The sequence below is a fragment of the Lolium perenne genome, chromosome 6, assembly GCF_019359855.2.
Source record: "Lolium perenne isolate Kyuss_39 chromosome 6, Kyuss_2.0, whole genome shotgun sequence".
NCBI lineage: Eukaryota > Viridiplantae > Streptophyta > Magnoliopsida > Poales > Poaceae > Lolium > Lolium perenne.
This window is the reverse complement of record NC_067249.2, coordinates 271,319,170-271,341,559: the sequence shown is the minus strand read 5'-3', so window position 1 is coordinate 271,341,559 and position 22,390 is coordinate 271,319,170.

Below are 22,390 nucleotides of genomic sequence, written 5' to 3'. Positions count from 1 at the left end.
CCTCCATATTAACTCTCTCGTGTATGGGCAAAGGCAACAAGTCAAGTGGAGTAATGGGTTTGAAACCATACACCACCTCAAAAGGACACAGCTCCGTGGTAGAGTGTACCGCCCTGTTGTAAGCAAACTCCACATGTGGCAAACACTCTTCCCACTCCTTCAGGTTCTTCTTGATCATGGATCTCAACAGTTGTGACAATGTTCTATTCACCACTTCAGTTTGACCATCAGTTTGAGGATGACAAGTAGTGCTGAAAAGCAGCTTTGTCCCCAACTTCCTCCACAGCGTCTTCCAGAAGTAGCTCATAAACTTCACGTCACGATCAGAAACAATAGTCTTCGGGACTCCATGTAGTCGCACAACCTCCCTGAAAAACAGGTTAGCAATATGCGACGCATCGTCGCTTTTGTGGCAGGCAATAAAGTGTGACATCTTAGAAAATCTGTCCACTACCACAAATATAGAATCATGGCCTCTCTTAGTACGCGGCAAACCCAACACAAAATCCATACTAATATCCTCCCAAGGTGTAGTAGGTGCCGGTAACGGAGTATACAAACCGTGAGGCTTCAGCTTGGACTTGGACTTGTTGCAAGTAATGCACCTCTTCACATACCTGTCCACGTCACGCCTCATCTTTGGCCAATAAAAGTGATCAGCTAGCATGAGCAGCGTCTTCTCACGCCCAAAGTGACCCATCAAACCTCCAGCATGTGATTCCTGCAATAAGAGCAAACGCACAGACGATTCTGGAACACATAGTTTGTTAGCTCTAAACAAGAACCCATCATGTATGTGATATTTCTCCCATGCTTTACCAATAGCACACAAGCGATATGGTTCAGCAAAATCATGATCAGTAGCATACAAATCACATAGTACTTCTAATCCAGGAATTTTAACATCAAGTTGAGTTAATAGCATATTCTTCCTAGATAGAGCATCAGCAACAATATTATCTTTTCCCTTCTTATGCTTAATAATGTATGGAAAAGACTCAATGAACTCAACCCACTTAGCAAGACGCTTATGCAAAGTAGATTGGGCTTTCAGATATTTCAAAGCTTCATGATCAGAATGTATGATAAATTCTTTTGGCCACAAATAATGTTGCCAAACCTCAAGAACTCTAATTAAAGCATACAATTCTTTATCATAGATAGGATAGTTCAACTTAGCACCAGACAGTTTCTCAGAAAAATATGCAATTGGGCGACCCTCTTGCATCAACACACCACCAATTCCAATACCACTAGCATCACATTCAATCTCAAATTGCTTATTGAAATCAGGAAGTGCAAGTAACGGTGCAGAAGTTAACAATCTCTTAAGTTCATCAAAAGCATGATCTTGGGCGACGCCCCACTCAAAAACAACACCCTTTTTAGTCAATTCATTCAAAGGTGCAGCAATAGTACTAAAATTGGGCACAAAACGTCTATAAAACCCAGCTAGACCATGAAAACTTCTTACTTGACTCACATTCATGGGAGTAGGCCAATTTTGAATAGCTTCAATCTTAGACACATCTACTTCTACTCCATGCTTAGAGACAACGTAACCTAGAAATATGACCTTATCTTTGCAAAATGTGCACTTCTCAAGATTACCATAGAGTTTATTATCACGCAACACTTGCAAAACATGTCTAATATGTATAGTATGATCAGATTCATTGCGGCTGTAGATTAAGATGTCATCAAAGTACACAACCACAAATTTGCCAATAAAATCACGCAAAACATGGTTCATCAGTCTCATGAAAGTACTAGGTGCATTAGTTAAACCAAAAGGCATTACTAACCACTCATATAAACCAAATTTTGTTTTAAAGGCTGTTTTCCATTCATCCCCTTCTTTCATCCTAATTTGATGATAACCACTACGCAAATCAATTTTAGAGAACACAGCAGCACCACTCAATTCATCTAGCATATCCTCTAAACGGGGAATAGGGTGACGATATCGAATAGTAATGTTGTTTATAGCTCTACAATCTACGCACATACGCCATGTACCATCTTTCTTAGGAACTAGAATAACAGGAACAGCACAAGGACTAAGGCTTATGCGGATATAACCTTTGTCGAGTAGCGCTTGTACTTGCTTCTGTATCTCCTTCGTTTCTTCGGGGTTCGTTCTATATGGTGCCCGATTGGGTAGCGAAGCTCCGGGAATCAAGTCAATTTGATGCTCAATACCTCGCAACGGTGGAAGTCCTGCAGGTACCTCATCCGGAAACACGTCGCCAAATTCCTGCAAAATATTAGAAACACCAAGAGGAAGAGGGGTCATGTCGTTAGAAACCAAAACCGTACCCCTGTACAAAAGCACAAGAGGCTTGGCTGTAGGATCCTCACTAAATTCTCTCATGTCTTCATTGGTGGCTAATGAGACTAAGGAATTCACTCTCTCACTTTTCGTTATATCACTCACAACATTACAATTCTCTCGCCTATCTAAAGAAGTATCCTCCAAATTCACTTCAACTTTCTGACGAGATTCATTGACAATTTGTTGTGGGGTCATAGGCTGTAAGTTGATTTTCTTGCCCTTGAACTCCAAGTGATATGTATTGGCACGGCCATTGTGTTGCACAGAACGGTCATAGAGCCAAGGCCGACCCAATAATAGGTGACACACCGTCATAGGAACGACATCAAAGTCAACACAATCCTTATACGGTCCAATAGCAAATTCAACACGCACCATGTGGTTTACCTTCATCTCACCATTGTCGCTCAACCACTGAATATAGTATGGATGCGGGTGCGGTAGATACTTCAACTTCAGCTTGGTACACAACTCCTTGCTTGCTAAATTGCGGCAACTCCCGCCATCAATAATGACTTTGCAAGCCTTGTCAGGACCAACTAAAGCTTTTGTTTGGAACAAATTGCAGCGCTGAGTAGATGCACTAGGCAACACATTAAGAGCACGCTGTGACACAACAATGGTGCGAGCATCAGACGGGTATGCATCTTCACCATCAGTGTCATAGTCATCATCTTCTGGAGCATTAGGATCAACATCATCTCCAGTCTCATACTCATTGTCCTCATTGATAATCATAACTTTGCGGTTAGGACAATCTCTCTTGAAGTGACCTTTGCCACCACATGTATGACAAAGCATATCGCGATTGCGCGCAGTAGACACATTAGAGCCACTCGTACTTGCAGCAGATTCGAACTTCTTTGTGTTAGACACATTGGAGACCGGCTTACTAGGCGTAGTAGAGTAAGGGGCGGAGCGCGTCGAAGGCGCCGGTGCCGTAGATGGGGCCGCGCGTGGTGTGAAACGCCCAGCTCCTGTAGCTCGTCCTTTGATCTTTGCTTCGTCAGCCAACTGTGATTCAGCTTCTCTTGCATGATGTAACAATTGATTCATATTGGTGTAGCTGTAGTGACGAACAATGCCTTTAATATCATACTTCAAACCGTGCAGAAAACGTTGCATTGTCATCTCGAGAGACTCACGGACACGGCCACGCTGCATAAGCATCTCCATCTCCATGTAGTATTCATCGACAGTCTTCACACCTTGTCTCAATAGAGTTAGCTTATCATATATATTCCGTAAGTAATTTGTTGGCACAAAGCGAGAAGTCATTGCCTCCTTCATGGCACGCCATGTGCGTATAGGTTGCTCACCATCCTCATCACGATTACGAACAAAAGCATCCCACCAACGCAAAGCATAGCCATCAAATTCAGAAGAAGCAAGCTTGACCTTCCGATCGTCAGTATAATGTGGATGTAAGCTCCACAACTTCTCAATCTTGAGCTCCCAAGTGAGGTATTCGTCAACATCAGCTCCTCCTTCAAACTTGGGTATAGAAAACTTAGGCTTACCCAATCCATCTTCGTCATCTTGTCCACGACCATTGCGGCCAAGTGGAGCCCAACCGCGAGGACGATTACCACGTGGCGCACCACGAGCATTGTGTGCGTCATCTTGAAGTTCAAGATCATCATCATCATCGTGTTGTTGTTGCGCGGTCAAATTCTCAACAGCTAAGCGCAAATCAACAAGATTGCGTTGTACGTCCGTCATTTGATCTTGCATTGTAGTGACGGTCACATGAGTAGCATCCAACTTTTGGGAGATCGCTTGGACCGTCTCCTTAAGCTCATCATCCTGAGCGCGGAATTCACGTCGCATCTCATTACGAAGAGCCTCATACTCCCTCCATGTGATGAGATCGGCAGCACTCTTGTTTTCCTGGTTAACAATTTTTTGATCACTAGCAGACATCGTTAGTAGATTAGTGCACTAAACAAAAATCTTTGGTGGTACTCTCACAACTCACTCAACAACTGATAAGAAAAGGTAAATCTTACCGTTCCAAAGTGAATTAGAATTGCTTACCAACTTGGATAGACGGACGAGTGCACGGATGTAGCGAAGCGAATATCAAGGGTATAAGAACAATCACACGACAAAGCAGGGTATATGTGGGGCTGTAGGTGGGCTACCTATTTGCACCAATAACAAGCTCTAGCGCTGACCGTAGACAACCAATGATACTCACACAAGGCGATAAATGTGGCAAAGCAACTATTTGTAGGAAAGGTTGCAATGCACTCGAGAGACACTAGCAAAGCTCAACGAGACAAGCACAAGATTGCTCAACTACGGGTGCAGTTAAAAAAACTTAGGCCTTCACTTGATTCGACTAGCACTTCACTTTTCTTTTTTTTTTTTGATTTTTCTTTTGTATAACACACGCAGCTATGTAGCTCTTTTTGCTTCTTTTCAATTTTCTCTCTTTTTTTTTTTTTTTTTTTTGACGCAACTCCTTGATAACACGGCCAACAGGATATGCAAAGCACCAAAACCCTAACGAGCAGCCTGTCGAGCGGTAAAACTAGTCTCTTGTGGGAAAGTTCCTAGTCACGATATCGAAAGGCTGTGGCTATGGTTGGGAACAAGCAAACTGTAAGATATGTGTACTCGGAGCAACAAAAACTGACTCTAGATGATAGCGGAAACACAAACCCTAACAATACTAGATGGAAGAAAGGATACGCAAAAACAACTACGAAAAGCAACTAAAACTCGAAATTAGTGCAATCTAAGGCTATGGCAAACCCTAACCCTAACTTTTTATGGCTTTTTCTGGATAGGAAACACTCACAACTCAACTATGGGGTGGATGGTGGATGGCTTACCGAGGAAACGCTGAAATCTGATACCAAGATGATATGGGGTGGCCCGATCTTCTCAGTAAGCAACGGTGGTGATGATGATCACGGGGTGATGGCAGCGGAGAAACACGACGATATAGTGGATGATAACTTGTATGACGCAACGAGATCTCTCGATTGGTCCCTGTCGCCAATGCAACAGCTCTCAACCCTGCAAGATATTCGCAACTCCACACACTTGCGCACGTAGCCGCCGACCACGAAGCGGTAAGTTGCAACCGTCTAATTCCCAACGGAACAGCAGATCACACAAGACTTTTTCAGGATCTACACAATATCAAGCAATATGGTGTAGGGATTCAATAGTTTTGCATAAGCAAACAACTAAGAACTAGGGTTTATCTTAAACTTGGTCTTCAGCAGCTAGGGGGGCGTCCTGGGGACTTATATAGGCGTCCAGGACGACCTCAAGTCGAAAAAGTACGAAAATAACCGACCCAGAATAGATCTGGTCGAGACAGACTCGGACTGGTCCGGTCTGGAATCCGGTCAACCGGACCAGGGACCGGATCGGCCGGTCTGGGGTCCGGTCAACCGGGCGGCAACCGGATTTCTGCGAGGTTTCCGGTTTTCATCCGGTACGATACGCTGCGTCCGGTTGGCGCCCGGTCGACCGAGTCAGGGACCGGGTGGGCCGGTTCAGCGGCGGTCGGACCGGGTGCTGGACCGGCCTGGACGTCTTCTTCTCCTTTCGCGCATGCCTCCCGCTCCTCCCTCGCGCGTCCATGAGATATCTTCATGTCCAGCTCCATGTCCAGCTTCACGTCCATCTTCATGTCCAGCTGCTCCTCTACTCCTCGTGCGATGCTCGTCTCCTCTTGATACCTGATGATACATAAGTAACAGGACTTAGGCAGTATAAAGTTCTCATCAATCAAAGTACCGTTTAGAAACAAGTTCACCTGTTGTTTAAGTAGCTTCGCACGAGCCCTTGTAATTGGTCCAATCCGAACTTCATCGGACTTGAGCTTCACAGCAGGTTCATCTTCATCTATCAATGACGGAGGTAGTGTTGTAGAAGGGATGTCCTCATCACCTTATCCATATCGGCTCTGAAGGACAATGTCATAGCATCCGGACCGGCGGCTTTCACTATGAGCGGGGGGATCGATTGTTTATTTTGTTCCCCGAGCTGGGCAACTTGTTTCCCGCTTTTTTTACTTTCTTCTTTCTTCTCCTCCAAGGCTTTCTTCTCCTTCTCCGCCAAGGCTTTCTTCTCCGCCAATATTTTTGCTTGCCTACGAAGTTCACGTCCATAGTCGTCAGGCATATTCTTCTCGGCTTGGGACGGTGTCATCAAAAATGACTTAGCCCACTTCTTTTCCTTCTCAGTAAATACTGGCTTGGGCTCAGGCTCTCTTTTCGCCTTCATATCCGCCTTCCATTTCTCATGGTGAGCAGCCGCGGCCGCGTTGGTTTCCTCGACACTGCGTTCCCAAGGTCTCGGGATGAGAGGCTTCAGTGATGGCTCCGGTACCTTTGTGGTCTTAGGTACATAAGGGTCCGGGTTAATAGTCCCGGAGGGGGTTGCCTTGCTGTCCGCTTGCTTCTGCTTCTTCGCCGGAGGTGGATTGGGGGGCGGCGTACCCGCCGGAGGAGGACTGGGGGGCGGCGGCTGCTTACCCGCCGGAGGTTGTGGATTTGGGGGAGGCGTCGGCTGACGTGAAGGAGGTGTAGGTGAACCACCACCACCACCACCACCACCGGAGGGGGGTGGACTTGTTAGCCTTGGCGCCTCGCCTGGAAACACTATGTACTTCTTTTTCCATAGAATGAACTGGCGCTTGACATCTCCAAGTCTTCTCTCCCCTTCGGGTGTAGCATAGTCAATCTCCAGGTCCTCAAACCCTTGGACTATGTCTTCCACCGTGACACGAGCATAGCCATCTTCAATGGGGTTGTTGTGGTGGAGTGCTCCAGGTGTACAGGGTAAAGCACAACCGGTAGCTACCTTCGTGGAAATGTTCCCCACTGGATAATGCAGATCACATTTTTTCATCTCCTTTACATCATCCACGGGGTAGTGAGGCTCCGGTGCACGAATCTCGATCGTCGGTGCATTAGCACCAGCCGAGGTGAAGGGTGCATTAGCACCAGCCGGGGCCAGCAAGGGTGCATTAGCACCAGGCGGGGCTTCCGTGGAAGCCACGCTGCTTCTCCGCTGCTGGCTTTCGAGATCTTCATGCGGCCCTGCAGATGATCTTTCTTTTAGTAGTTCATTCACAATCTGCTTCACCTCATGGAGTTCCGATGCCAACTTCCCCAGAAGATCTGCATCCCGATCCGTCTTTCTCTTACGGCTTCTGTAACAGTACGGGTCATTGTCCTGGGAAAACCCTACTTTCCACGGAATGGGGCCTTTGCCTCGTACACGTCCTGGGTGTTCACGATTCCCGAGGGCAAGTGTCAGCGCGTCGTTCTCTCTAATGAACCTGATCTTCCCCTCTTGAGCTCGGGTCATTGCGTCAATAAGGGCTTGGGTGGGTTTAAACGCTTTCTTCCGGTGAACACACACCCCTGTCTCCGGGTCTAGCGATCCCCCATGCCCGTACCACCAGCTTTTGGCCCTTGGGTCCCATCCCTCTGTACCTAGAGGGATTCCTCGCGCCCTCAGGTCGTTCTCCATCTTCTCCCACTTAGGCTCCGAAAGGCGGTATCCTCCTGGCCCCATAATATGATTGTACTCTTTCTTAGCCGGATTTTCCTTATTTTTTTCGATATTTCCTTGAAATGCTCCGATTTCTTTTGCCTCACAAATTCTGGCCAATCATCTTTCAGTTTCTCATATTGTCCATTGAAATCCGGAGTCTTGTTCTGGTTGATATAGTCACGGGCTAAATTTTTCTTGAAGTTCCGGAATGCTTCGGCCATCTTCTGAAGAGCGAACTCTTTGACTAGCCTCCTCCTCTCACGTCCACCCGGAATCTCGTTACCGAATTCATCGACTTTGTTGTATTCCGGAGGTAGAATGAAATGTTCCATAAGCTTTCTCCAGCAATCCTTTTTCGTTCTCTTGTCGACAAAACTGAAACCAAGACGTGCCTTCTTTGGCTCATTCCATTCCTGGACGGTGATCGGGATGTTGTCTCTAACAACGACTCCGCATTGGTTGATATACTTTGTGGAGTGCTTTTGGGGCTCCAGCGGCTTGCCGGTTGCACTGACAATATCGATGGTATATGTTTCTCCTTGTTTCATCGTCTTGGTTTTGCCATGCTTTGTCGTACTCGATTTTTTCGACGATCCGGCCGAGGGCTAAAAAAAGAAAGAGAGTCGGGCGTGTTAATACATATTTATTCAAATTTCAGTAAGTTTGTATCACCAAAGGCTCAATGTATATATATACCTCGCCGGAGGTGGTTGCTACTTGCAATTCGAGATCGTCGTTTGTCGACGGCTGACCTCCATCGACAATGTCCGTTCCTTCGTCATCACCTTGTTGACGACCTTCACCTTCACCGTCAAGGTTCAGATAAGAAGAGACATCCTCTTCTTCATCTTCTTCGGCCGGCACATAAGGAATGTCGCCTTTTATGATGCCAAATATATGTTCTTCAGCATCCGCATCATAGTTTCCCATAATCGGATCGGCTCTATCGTCCGCCATCTGTCACTCCTGAAAACATGTAGTAAAAACTAATTAATTAAGTAAAGAAGGGGGCGGTGGCGGTGGCGAAAGGGCGGTGGCAAAAGGGGAGTCCGACTACGACTTGGCCAGCATTATCACATCTCTTCTACATATACAGAGAGAGGGCGACGAGGGAGGCGAGAGGGGGGACGCGTATTAGATGTGTATATGCGGACGACCTCGCCTCGCAGTGACCGCGTGACCGAGAGACTGCCGCTCACCTCTGCCAATGGACTGGGTGATCGGCGCGGCCGTTCCGCGCCGGTATATATAGGGACACCCCAACGCCGGGGGTCGAAGGCGGAGCAGGAGGAGGCGGAGCGAGGGTACGTAGGAGGGCGAGGAAGGGGTGGGAGAGGGTGTCGCGGAAGAGGCGCGAGACGGGACGGCAGACGACGGCGTTACGGAGAGGGAGGCGGAGGAGGACGTTGTTGAGCGCGTCGGCGGCGATTAAAGGTTAGTTACAAATTCAAAAAACTAAAAAAAACTAAAAAAACTAATAAAAAAAACTTAGTTACAAATTCAAAAAACTAAAAAAAAACTTAGTTACAAATTAAGTTACAATTTAATTAAGTTACAATTTATTTAAAAACAACTTAGTTACAAATTTAATTACACTTTAATTAGTTACAATTTTAATTAGTTAAAAAACAAAAAATAAACGGCGCGCGCGTCTCTCTCCCGTACAAATTTTATTTACAATTTTGGTTACAACTTTAATTAGTTACAACTTTAATTAGTTAAAAAACAATTTTAATTACAAATTATCTTAATTAAGTCAAAAAAAAGAGATCATGCCGGGGGCGGCGCCGCCTGTACTTGGCCGGCGCGCGTGCGGCGCCCCCGGCCCCTCTCTCTCTCCCGTTCTGCAGGCGCGCGGCGCGGCGTGTGTGGCGGCGGCGGCGGCTGTCGGGCATGCACGACGATGGCGCGCGCGGCGATCGACGACGAGGGAGGCGGCGCGCGGCGGTTTGTGGCTTACGGGGCGCGCAGCGAGACGAGGGCGGCGACGGCGAGCGCGGCGACGACGAGGGCGGCGACGGCGAGCGCGGCGAGGGCGACGACGAGGGCGGCGACGGCGGCGCGGTGCTCGGGCAGCCTGACGGCGGGAGAAACGCGGCGCTGTGCTCTCGGTGCGTTCGACGGAGAAGAAGATGGGCGCGGCCGTTCGCGCCGCGCGGTAGCCTTTAGTCGCGGTTGGTATCACCAACCGCGACTAAAGGTACCTTTAGTCGCGGTTGGCCACACCAACCGCGACTAAAGGTGTTTTCGCCCGAATTCCAGCGGTTCCCGCGGAAAGACCCCAACCGCGACTAAAGGTTTTTTTTAAAATTCTTTTCATTTCTAAATGTTAAAAATACAAATAATATATCAAAAAATTCAAAAAAATAAAACTAATTCATTTCTAAATGTTAAAAATAAAAATAATATATCAAAAAATTCAGAAAAATAAAACTAATTCATTTCTAAATGTTAAAAATATAAATAATATATCAAAAAATTCAGAAAAATAAAACTAATTCATTTCTAAATGTTAAAAATACAAATAATATATCAAAAAATTCAGAAAAATAAAACTAATTCATTTCAAAATGTTAAAAATACAAATAATATGTCAAAAAAATTAGAAAAATAAAACTAATTCATTTCAAAATCTTAAAAATAGAAATAATTTGTCAAAAAATTCAGAAAAATCCAATTTCTTCCCTCATCTGTCTTCCCGCCTCTGTCTTCCCGCCTCCTGTCTTCCCGCCTCCTTATCCTGCCGACAGCTTTAGCCGCGGTTGCACCCTCCAGCCGGGACTAAAGCTTACCCAAACGTCCTTATCCCACCGACAGTTTTCTTAGATAACACAAAAACCACCTTTAGTCCCGGTTGCACCCACCAGCCGGGACTAAAGCTTACCCAGACGTCCTTATCTCACCGATAATTTTGTTAGATGATACAAAACCACCTTTAGTCCCGGTTGCACCCACCAGCCGGGACTAAAGGTTAGATGACCAGCTCTGGATTCCTCTTCTCCTGCCATTTCTTCCCTGTCTTCCCGCCTCCCGCTTCCCGCCTCTTTCTTCCCGCCTCTTTCTTCCCGCCACTTTCTTCCCGCCTCCTGTCTTTCCGCTCCCATTTTTCCCGCCATTTCCAACTACATATATGTAGCCCAGCTTGGCCAGCATTATCACATCTCTACAATCTCTCATCACTCTCTTATGGCTTCCACCGTACCCACTCTAACCTACCAGCAGGTGGAGGAGCTTTGCGCCTCGAACTACCCTTGCCCACCGGGCTACCGCGTCCCCGCCGGCTGGAGCCTAAGCGCCGGAGGCGTGCCGGTCCCTCCCGTCCCTCAGGGTACTGCGCGCCGGGCGGCCATCACGAACCACTACTACCTCGACCTCACGCCGGAGCAGCGGATGAATCCCCGCTGGCATCCTGATAACCAGCATACTTGGGACGCCTTCTTCATCAATCGGCGTGCGAGGGCGCTCGCCAGGTATGAGGAGGACGGTCTGCCTCCTGGGAACTTCCACGAGGCCGGCCGTCGGCTATGGTGGTACGGCCGGACTCTACAGAGCGTCATGGACTACATCACGGCCGGCGATATCCCCCGCCTGCGCTACCCTCAGTTTGAGCCACGAGCGCCGCCCGACGACCGCAGCGACGACGACGACGGCAACTTAGAAGGCGACGACTACTAGTACAACGGCGGCGACTATGAAGACTACGAGTATGCATATTATACGCCTAGGCAGGAGTATGACTAAATCACTCCAACATTCCAAGATGTACTCCTAGGTCTAGGCATGTCCTTCACATCATTGGTTCTAGTTCAAATTTCATGTATCATCAGTGGTATCTCGAATCAATCGAATCATTCGAAAATGGACACCAAACACATCACAGATAATATAATTCACATGATCCATTCAACAAAGTTTGGTACAATAAATTATTACACATCATTTCTTCCCTTGTGTCCCTGCTTGCTTACGATTGTGCCGTATCCATGGAGCATCCTCATCATTTAACTTAATGCTTGGGTCAGTGTTCACTTTGAAGGGCAGAATTTCACCAAACATATTATAATCTTCTGACATGTCTGTCTTGTCCTCCACTCCCACAATGTTTCTTTTCCCTGAAAGAACAATGTGGCGCTTTGGATCATCGCATGATGTACTGATCGTTTTCTTATCTTTCCGTTTCCTCGGTTTGCTACTCATGTCCTTCACATAGAAAACCTGAGCGACATCTTTGGCTAGGACGAATGGTTCGTCAAGGTAACCAAGATTGTTGAAATCCACCATTGTCATTCTGTATTGCTCATCCACCTTTACCCCACCTCCTGTTAGCTTGAACCATTTGCACCGGAACAAAGGGACCTTAAAGGAGGGTCCATAGTCAAGTTCCCATATCTCCTCTATGTAACCATAATATGTGACCTTTTGCCCATTCTCGGTTGCTGCATCAAAGCGGACACCACTGTTTTGGTTGGTGCTCTTTTTATCTTGGGCGATCGTGTAAAATGTATTCCCATTTATCTCGTACCCTTGGAAAGTCGTTATAGTCGAAGATGGTGTCTTGGCCAACATGTACAGCTGATCTCCAACATCATTGTCATTCATTAAATGTTTTCGCAACCAACTGCCGAAAGTCTCCATGTGGGCCTTTCTAATCCAGGATTCAGGCTTCCCCGGGTTGTCCGAGCATAAAATATTCTTGTGTTCCTCGAAGTACGGAGCCACCAAGCTGGAATTTTGCAGAACTGTGTGGTGTGCTTCAGTCATAGAATGGCCGTCCATACATATCGTTGATTTCCTTCCGATCGTGCCTTTTCCACTTAGTCTCCCCTCGTGCCGCGATTGAGGAATACCAATCGGCTTAAGGTCAGGAACATAGTCAACACAAAACTCAATTACCTCCTCATTTCCATAGCCCTTGGCGATGCTTCCTTCTGGCCTAGCACGGTTACGAACATATTTCTTTAATACTCCCATGAACCTCTCAAAGGGGAACATATTGTGTAGAAATACAGGACCGGGAATGGAAATCTCTTCGACTAGGTGAACCAGGAGGTGCGTCATAATATTGAAGAAGGATGGTGGGAACACCAACTCGAAACTGACAAGACATTGGACCACATTGTTCTGTAACCGTGGTAGATCTTCTGGATTGATTACCTTCTGAGAGATTGCATTGAGGAATGCACATAGCTTCACAATGGCTACTCGAACATTTTCCGGTAGGAGCCCCCTCAAAGCAATCGGAAGCAATTGCGTCATAATTACGTGGCAGTCGTGAGACTTCAGGTTTTGAAACTTTTTGTCCGCCATGTTTATTATTCCCTTTATATTCGACGAGAAGCCAGACGGGACCTTCATACTGCTCAGGCATTCAAAAAAGATGACCTTCTCTTCTTTGGTAAGAGCGTAGCTGGCACGACCTTGAAACCATTCCGGATGCCGGTCATCTGGGTCTTTCAAACGTTGCTGGTCCTGCCGTGCTTCCTTTGTATCATTTGTCTTCCCATACACGCCCAAGAAGCTTAGCAGGTTCACGCAAATATTCTTCGTAACAGGCATCACGTCGATTGCAGAGCGGACATCTAGGACTTTCCAATATTCTAGCTCCCAAAATATAGATTTCTTCTTCCACATGGGTGCGTGCCCGTCAACTCCCTGCGGAACTGATTGTCCGCCAGGACCCTTTCCAAAGACGACTTTCAAATCCTTGACCATATCAAATACCTCCGCACCAGTACGTTCCGCAGGCTTCGGCCGGTGATCTGCCTTGCCGTTGAAATGCTTGCCTTTCTTTCTTACGTTATGATGTCGGTGAAGAAATCGACGATGCCCCAGGTACACGTTCTTCTTACAATTACCCAGATATACACTTTCCGTCTCATGTAAGCAGTGCGTGCATGCATTGTATCCCTTATTTGTCTGTCCCGAAAGGTTACTAAGAGCAGACCAATCGTTGATGGTTACGAAAAGCAACACTCGTAGGTCAAATTCCTCTTCTTTGTGCTTATCCCACACACGTACACAAGGTCTGCCCCACAACTGTAAAAGTTCATCAACTAATGGCCTTAGGTACACATCGATGTCGTTGCCGGGTTGCTTCGGACGTTGGATGAGCACTGGCATCATAATGAACTTCCGCTTCATGCACAACCAAGGAGGAAGGTTGTAGATGCATAGAGTCACGGGCCAGGTGCTATGGCTGGAGCTCTGCTCGCCAAAAGGATTCATGCCATCTGTACTTAGACCAAATCTTATGTTCCTTGCGTCAGCTGCAAAATCTTTGAACTCTATATCGATCTTTCTCCATTGCGTTCCATCAGCGGGGTGTCTCAACTCCCCGTCCGACTTACGGTCCTCTTTGTGTCATCGCAACAACTTAGCATGCTCTTTGTTCCTGAACAGACGTTTCAACCGTGGTATTATAGGAGCATACCACATCACCTTGGCGGGAACCCTCTTCCTGGGTTTCTCACCCTCAACATCGTCACCAGGGTCATCGCCTCTGATCTTATAACGCAATGCAGTGCATACCGGGCATTCATTCAAATTCTCGTATTCACCGCGGTAGAGGATGCAGTCGTTAATGCATGCATGTATCTTCAGAACCTCTAAACCTAGAGGGCAGACAATCTTCTTTGCTTCGTACGTACTGGCGGGCAACTCGTTATTCTTTGGAAACATATTCTTCAACATTTTCAGCAAATTTTCAAATCCCGAGTCAGATAGACCTTCCCGTGCCTTCCATTTCAGCAAATCCAGTGTGCAGCCCAGCTTTTTCAGACCATTATCGCATCCTGGGTACAGCGACTTTTTGTGATCCTCTAACATGCGATCCAAATTCTCCCTCTCCTTTTCAGTTTCGCAGCGTCTCCGTGCATCAGCAATGGTCCGACCAAGATCATCAGCGGGCTCATGATCACGTGCCTCTTCTTCACCTTCCCCTTCACCGCCCCCTTCACCTTCCCCACCTTCAGCATCCTCCATGAAAGTATCACCGAAATGATCAGGATAGTTGTCATCGATGATATCATCCCCTTCTTCATCTTCTTCCATTCTAACCCCTCTTTCTCCATGCTTGGTCCAACAATTATAGCTTGACATGAAACCCTACCGAAGCAGGTGCAGGTGAACGTCTCTTGAGGAAGAGTAACCCTTCTGATTCTTACAGGCAACACATGGACAGATAACAAAACCCCCCCTGCTTGTTCGCATTAGCCACTACGAGGAAATCTTTCAAACCCGTAATGAACTCGCCGGAGAGTCGGTTACCGTACATCCATTGCCGATTCATCTGCATTATTATTATATAAAGTATATAATTAACCATCATGCATTTGTTAAACTAACTAGCTACAAATAATAGAAGTTAAACAATGAACTACACACATGCATATTTTATCAATGACACTTGAAAAGTTCAAGTTGCTAACCGCGATCGAGGAGGAAAAATAAATGAGAAAGCTCAAGTGTGGCTCGGACACTTCATATCATGTTGGTTTCATACTCTCGGGCATTTCATCGAACACCTTGTGCGCATATGTGGATCCAAAGCCAAACACACCACCCCTTGTGAATAGAAGTGGTTAAGTGAAGTTGTGAAGTGTGCTGCAGTGGTATATATAGGGGTGGGCCTTTAGTCCCGGTTGGCCTGGCCAACCGCGACTAAAGGCCTTCGGGCCAGGCCTGAGGACCGACCGAGCCCGCTGGGCCCAGACCTTCGGTCGCGGGGCGCATCCCGAACCGCGACTAAAGACCCCTTTAGTCGCGGTTCGAATATTTTGGGGACTAATGGGGCTGTATGGAAACCCCTTTTTCTACCAGTGCCCTGCACGCGTTGGAGGGAAGCCGGCGGCGGGAGCGCGTGTCTGGAGGGGAGGCCGGCGGCGAGCACGGTTGGCCGGGGCGGCGTGCTTGGCCGGCGGGGGTGGTGCTCCTGGCCGGAGCGGAAAATGGTGCGGGGGCCGATTCGGCAATGGGAAAGACGAGCCGGGTGGGCATCGATCGAGATAGGAAGCGAGACAGACGGCAGTTCATGTTCTTTCCTTTTTTATCGGGGCGACAAGAACTTTCCTAAATCGGTGGTGCGCCAGAAACTAACATCGGGCACCTGTGCGCCCCATAGACGCGTCCATAATTGATTAAGCCGAAAACATAGGTTTTTTTAGGGGAACCTCCTTTATTCATTTATTCAGAAATCATATTACAAAACTCTTCCGGCGGCCTATTTAGCCACAGATGGCGGCCCTGGACATCATAAACAACACTCCTTGCTAGAGAATGCGCCTCCTTATTTGAACTTTTGCAGAACAAAGAAAACACGAAACCCTTTCGTAACTCCATGATCTCCCGAACGATATGAGCATAAGATCCCATTGTACCTCTCTCCAGGCTAGTAATTGCATCGGAGCAATCGCCCGCCACCTTGATCCGTCTAGCGCTGATGTCCTTCGCCAAAGAACAAGCCTCACGACATGCCAACACTTCCAGCGTCTCCGCATTAGAACCCCTGGGAAGGTCAGAGTAGATGCTGCTAGGAAAAGACCAGTGTCACTCCGAGCAACCGCGGCTACCGATCCTCGGACTCTATTCTTGCCAACAGCCGCATCAACATTTATTTTAACCATCCCACTCGGCAGTGGGATCCAGCCCGGTTCATTTATTGACGAAACTGAAGCCGACTGTTTCTTTGTCTTGCCCTCGCTCTGCTTCAGGTCCGCAACGAAATTCTGAACGAAATGATGAACATACAAGGGACTCTGGTAGATTTCCTCATGGATGGCCTTCCTTCTCGCATGCCAAATCGCCCAAAGGATGATGAACAAGATAACATGATCCTCCTCCTTCAGTGAGTCGATCATGCCGGCTAGCCAAGGCCTTGCATCTCCTTCGTTTGAGCCACTAAGGTGCTCAACTACTTCCTCATCCACTAGTGCCTAGACACTCCTGGACATCGACCAATCGATCAAGGCATGCCTCCATGAATCGCGAGCTCAGCACATCAGACACCGATCGTTACCTGACATTCCTCTGTGATGCCTCACCTCATTCGTTGGTAACGACTCCTTCGAGAGCCTCCAAAGAAAAACTCTCACCTTCGAAGGAACACGGGTATGCCAGAGTGATCTCCAGTCCTTCGCAATCTTGTCCTCATTGGAAACCGTGGCTCTGTTCTCAAGCCACGCCTCCCCTCGTTCTCTCGTGCAGATAAGCATCTTGTACTCCGATCTTACAGAGAAGACGCCCCTCCGATCATAGTGCCAAGCCCAGAAATTAGGTTGTCTTCTGCCACTAATCGGTATCGCTCTGATGATGTCTACATCCATCGGCAAGAAACACTGCGGCAACTTGTCCTCTCTCCATGTCGTTGTGCTTGTGTCAATAAAGTCTGAAACTCGAAGCGGAGGCTCGTCAGTCATGCACGCAGCCATGGGCCGGAGCATTCCATCCCTCGGAATCCACTGCTCATTCGATGGGTTCGTGGTCTCGCCTGTGCCGATCCTTCTGATCAAGCCTTGTTTCAGTACTTGCATGCTTTCATGCACCGCTCGCCAAACCTGCGAGGGGCTCGCACCCCATTCGTACTAAAGTAGGTCTGTATCCGAGAAGTACTAAGCCTTCATAACCCTCGCACTGAGTGAATCAGGGTTCCGCAAAATGCGCTACCCCTGAAGCACCAAAAGAGCAAGATTAAATATCTCGATGTCTCAGAAACCTAAATCTCCCATGTGTTTTGGTTTGCACATATCTATCCAGGATACCCAGCATGGTTTTTCCTCCATCACGACTGCCCCACCAAAACTTCCTGATCATAGCATTGATGTGTTGGCATAAACCCCTCGGTAGCAAAAAGCAAGCCATAGATAAAATAGGCACTGCTTGGGCAACAGATTTTATCAGAATGTCTTTGCCCCCGGCCGATAGCAATCTCTCCATCCAGCCTTGGATTTTACACCAAATCATGTCCTTTAAATATTTAAAGGCACCTCCCCTAGATCGCCTTACATCCGAAGGCGTCCCCAGGTATTTCTCGTTTAAGGTTTCGTTTGGCACATCGAGGAAAGATTTGACACTATCCCTGGCACTGCTCGGGCAGCCCTTGCTAAAGAAAATAGAAGACTGGTATAAATTAATTCTCTATCCAGACACCATACAGAACCGGTTTAGTAGATCCTTGTAACATCCCAAGTGAGCTACCCTTTTAGTTTGGCAAGTTTTGTGCATCATCATTGCATCTCATGCATGCATCATGTCACTTTTGGTTTTATCAAAAGTGCATTTGGTTTTTGTTTGCTCATTATTTTTTATGTGTTGAGCTTTCTCTCTCTCACTCGAGTTTCTCTCTCTACATCACTTGTGATGTTCCAAACCTAGCCTAACCTACTCCTACACCTGGCCTACATTTCAAATAGGTCATGCCAATTTTTTTCTTAATTGGATTAATGTTTAAATTCAAATCGTAACCCTAATTCTTATTTTATGACATTAATTGTGGTGCTAATACTTTATGAAATAAATTATTTTATTTTGACTACAAAAATGTTGGCAACAATAGCTTTGCTAATCCCTACCTCTTTCCTACTGTTCATTTTCCAAATTTTGTTTGAATTCATTTGGGATTCAAATGGAGTTAAAAACAGATTTGGAAAAAGGAAATAAAAAGAGAATAAAACTCAAACCCTAGACCTAACCCCCGGACGGCCCGTTTCTTTTTCTCTTCTTTTCCTTCTTTTCTTTCTGGCCCGAGCAGCCCACCAATCCGGCCCACTTCCCTGAATCGCTTCTGCCTCCTTCTTCTCTTCCGGCCCTTCTTCCTCGCGTGCATGCGAGCGTGGCACGGCGTGCGCGCGCAACGGCATGGCAGCCACCACCGCACGCTCCACGCTCCTCTGCGTCTCCCTTTTTCTTATCCTCTCGCAACGCCTCCGCACGCAACAACTCCACCTTTCTCCCTTTCTTTTCTTTCTTTCTCCTCACGCCAAGACCACCGAACGCCATGGCGGCCGGCTGATAAACGCCGTCATTCCCGTCGACTCCGGCCACCGCTCGCCTTGCTGAAGACACCGCTGGAACTGGCACTTCCTCCTCTATGTTCTGGCGCGAGGAATCGAGCAGGGATGCACGCAATCGCTCGGAATCTCCTTCGTTCTCCTTCGCGTCTTCTCCGGCACCGGCAACCTCTCCGTCTATTCCGGCCGCCGTCGTCCACCTCCGTCCACGCCGAGCACCTCCCTGCATCCGCGGTGAGCTTGCGCACCTTCTACATCTTTTATCTCACTCTCTTTCGTCCTGGTTACTCAAGTTCGTCTCCGGCATCTTCAGCACCGGCGCGCCATCGCCGACGATCTCGCGGCACCGACGTTCCCGTGTTCGATAGCTCGCGATTTTAGGCTAGATCGATGCGCCACTCAACCCTCCTTCTCAACCTCTCCTTCCCCGCATCGGAGCACCACCGGAATGTGGTCGGCACCGGTGAGATACTCCGCCGCGCGCCGGCCAACACTGAAAATTATTCAGTTTTATCAGAGTCGACCCGGCGCTGGAAAATTTGCAATATAGCCCCTACCTTTTTCTTTGCTCAACCCGGTGTCCTCAGCGCCGTTGCTTTTCTCAAAAAACCCCTGAATTTGTGAAAATGAACCCGGGGTCCCTCCTCAGCTGGGAAACTTAAATTCCAGTCCTTTTTCCTTTTCAATTCTTTTATTTTAATTTGTATTCTACGTAAAATTGCTTTGATTTAAATTTCAACTTTCCAAACTTCAATTCAAACAAATTTTATGCCTAGGAGTATCAGAAAATCATGATCTATCTGATTATGAATTTTTTTTGAACTTTTGACTAATATTTTCTGAAAAGTTTTAAAATGGCTTTAATAAACCCTAAAATTTGAATAATTCATAACTAATTAAATATAACTCCAAATGATACAAATTTTATATCAATTTGTATCAGAAAAATGTGAGGAATCCAAATATCAACTTGTCATGCATCATAGACCAATATTTATGTTCTGGCCAAATGGTAATGCAATTAAAATTAAATGTTATGTGCTGGCATTATAATTGTATCTTGTTATTTTAAATGCCCAACTTAATTTGGCAACGCATGTACCCCTGTTGCACATCATCTCGCATCATATTGTCGCATTTCACATGTATTGATTGTGTTCTATATCTCTTGTATGTGTGTTTGGATCTTCCAGATAGACACCGGTACCGAGGAGTACGACTGCTACTACCCCGAGGAGGATCATGCCAGTTTCTCTTATTCTGATCTGAAAATCGAGAATTTCTCCCCCTTCACCTATTTTTTGGTTTGCCTCTATCTATTCCTAGCTCCAGTTGCGTTCTTGTCACGTGTCCTACCTCATGTTACCTGTTGCAAGCCATACACCCTTCCATAGTCCTACAGCTGTTGTTTGGTTTATTCGGGTCAGCCTTGCGTGTCGTAGGCTTGCTTTGTACCGTGTTATATCTTGTTACCATTATCATTATAGTTTGGGTTTTTTTTGTTGGGGTTGTTCCGAGATACTTGGTTATGGTGATAACTGATGGTGCAATCATTGGTTCACTTTAATTCTTGCTAATAATTAAAATTGTTAAGCAGCGGCATCGGTGGGTCAGCTGTATTTTGGTTTTAAACACGGCTCACTTGTGTCCACTAATATCTTAGGATCCCGAGTTCTTGTTATTTGATCCAAGACCGAGCGCACTAACCATACGTGGGGAAAATGGGACTCCCTCTACCTGTTACCTGAACTACTTCCATCCAAGTGCCACAATTAGTTTGGGTGTGTTTCCTTTTGGTTCTTGCGTGCATGCCAGCCTATTATTTCTTTATTTTGGGGAAGCCCCGGTGTGCCTCGTAACCCCTTGTTTCTGGTATGTACATATAGGTTGCGGAGCCTCTGCGAAGTGGTTTATTGCCCCAGTGTGTGCTAAAGCACCTAGCACGTTGACGCATATAGCTAGGTCCGCTTCGGAGATTCGGCCGGACTTTGACACGGGTTTAACTTAGTTAGGTGGCTTCTTGGACTTGGTCTGTGGTGAAGGGAGAGTTAGTGTTGTTTTACTCTGCCCTTGTCTAGGTTGGGTTGAACGTGCGTACGAGACTAGTAGTGCACCCCTGCAGGGTTACCATCTTATCGATAAGCCGTGTCCGCGGTTATGGAAGACTTGGAGAAGTGTTACTTGATCATAGACAACTTATACCTTTTATCTGTTAATAATAAACCTGCGTAGTAAATAGCACTACTGAAACATTAACCTGCTAAAATTGTCAACTGTGTGCGTGCCTTTGCTAATTCTTCTTTGGGTACAAAGGGGGAACGCATCGGTTGGGTTATGCTTGCAGAGTATTAGAACTGTTAGTACACGCTCTCTTATCTATATCTTACAACGGAAAGTCGAGAGTTGTCTCTATAGGTTTAATTCTAGTTTTGCTGCCCGGCGAGCGCAGCCGATTTCTAGTCTCGCTGAGTACGCGCCTTGGTACTCACGCTCTGCTTTCTCTCTCTTTTTTGGCAACCGTTGGCCCGATGTTGCAGGTACGACAGGATCTGAGTTTAGTGGCTACTTTGTTGATCACGTTGATGATGACTACGTCGAGTAGTGAGGACGCTCCTGAGGCAGCAGCCTGAGGCTTGTTGGTTATGGATCCGACTGCTTTATTTATGGACTCTTAGTCCTATTTGCATCTTGTCTGTACTCAGACCTATTTATTCGCTTCCGCTTGATGTATGAAGTATTGTTGGGACATGTGTCCTTTGGGTGATATTTGTATCTTGCTCCTATACATGAGCGTTGCTACTACTTTATTTCCTTTCTTTGTGTCTTAGAGTTAATGTTGTGATATCATCTGTATTGTATTGCCCTTGTATCCTGTGCACAGTGCGTGTATCCTATGGAGTGCACAGGAAGGCAGACACTCAGGCTAGGATACGGATTCACGAGGGTTTTAGGTTCCGTGAGGCGTATCTAACTTCGGGGGCCGACAGACTTGGTATCAGAGCATGGACTGCCTTTTAGGAGCCCTTGCAGCGGACGTAGTTGTGTCTAGAACTGATATTTTAGTAGCTATATAGGAAAACTTTATGCGCGAGAGTAGGAATTATGTTTACTTCTAACCCCACCCACCCTCCCTCTGGTAAGGAAGTGTAACGGATTTTACTCTGTTCTTATCTGTTTCACCTAGGTTTTCACGTGTTCGGGCTTCCGTAGTACCATAGGTTGTTGTGTGGTTTTGTGTTGAGAAAAATGTTGCTTCGATCCAATTTCTGTGTCACTTCATCAATCATGTTTCTTTTCTTCTACGGTGTTGTTTCTATCAAGTTCATGTCTGCTTTGTTCATTTTCCAATAAACATAACTTGGGTCGTCTTGACAATTGCTAATGTTTGAAAATTCAGTATAGCTAAATACCACTTTCTTGCGAGATTTGTGAAGTATTGTTATTGCTATCTCTCTAATCTTCAATATGTTATGGCTAGCTCTTGTGTACTTGAATTCTTGTACATTGATGATATCTATGTCATACT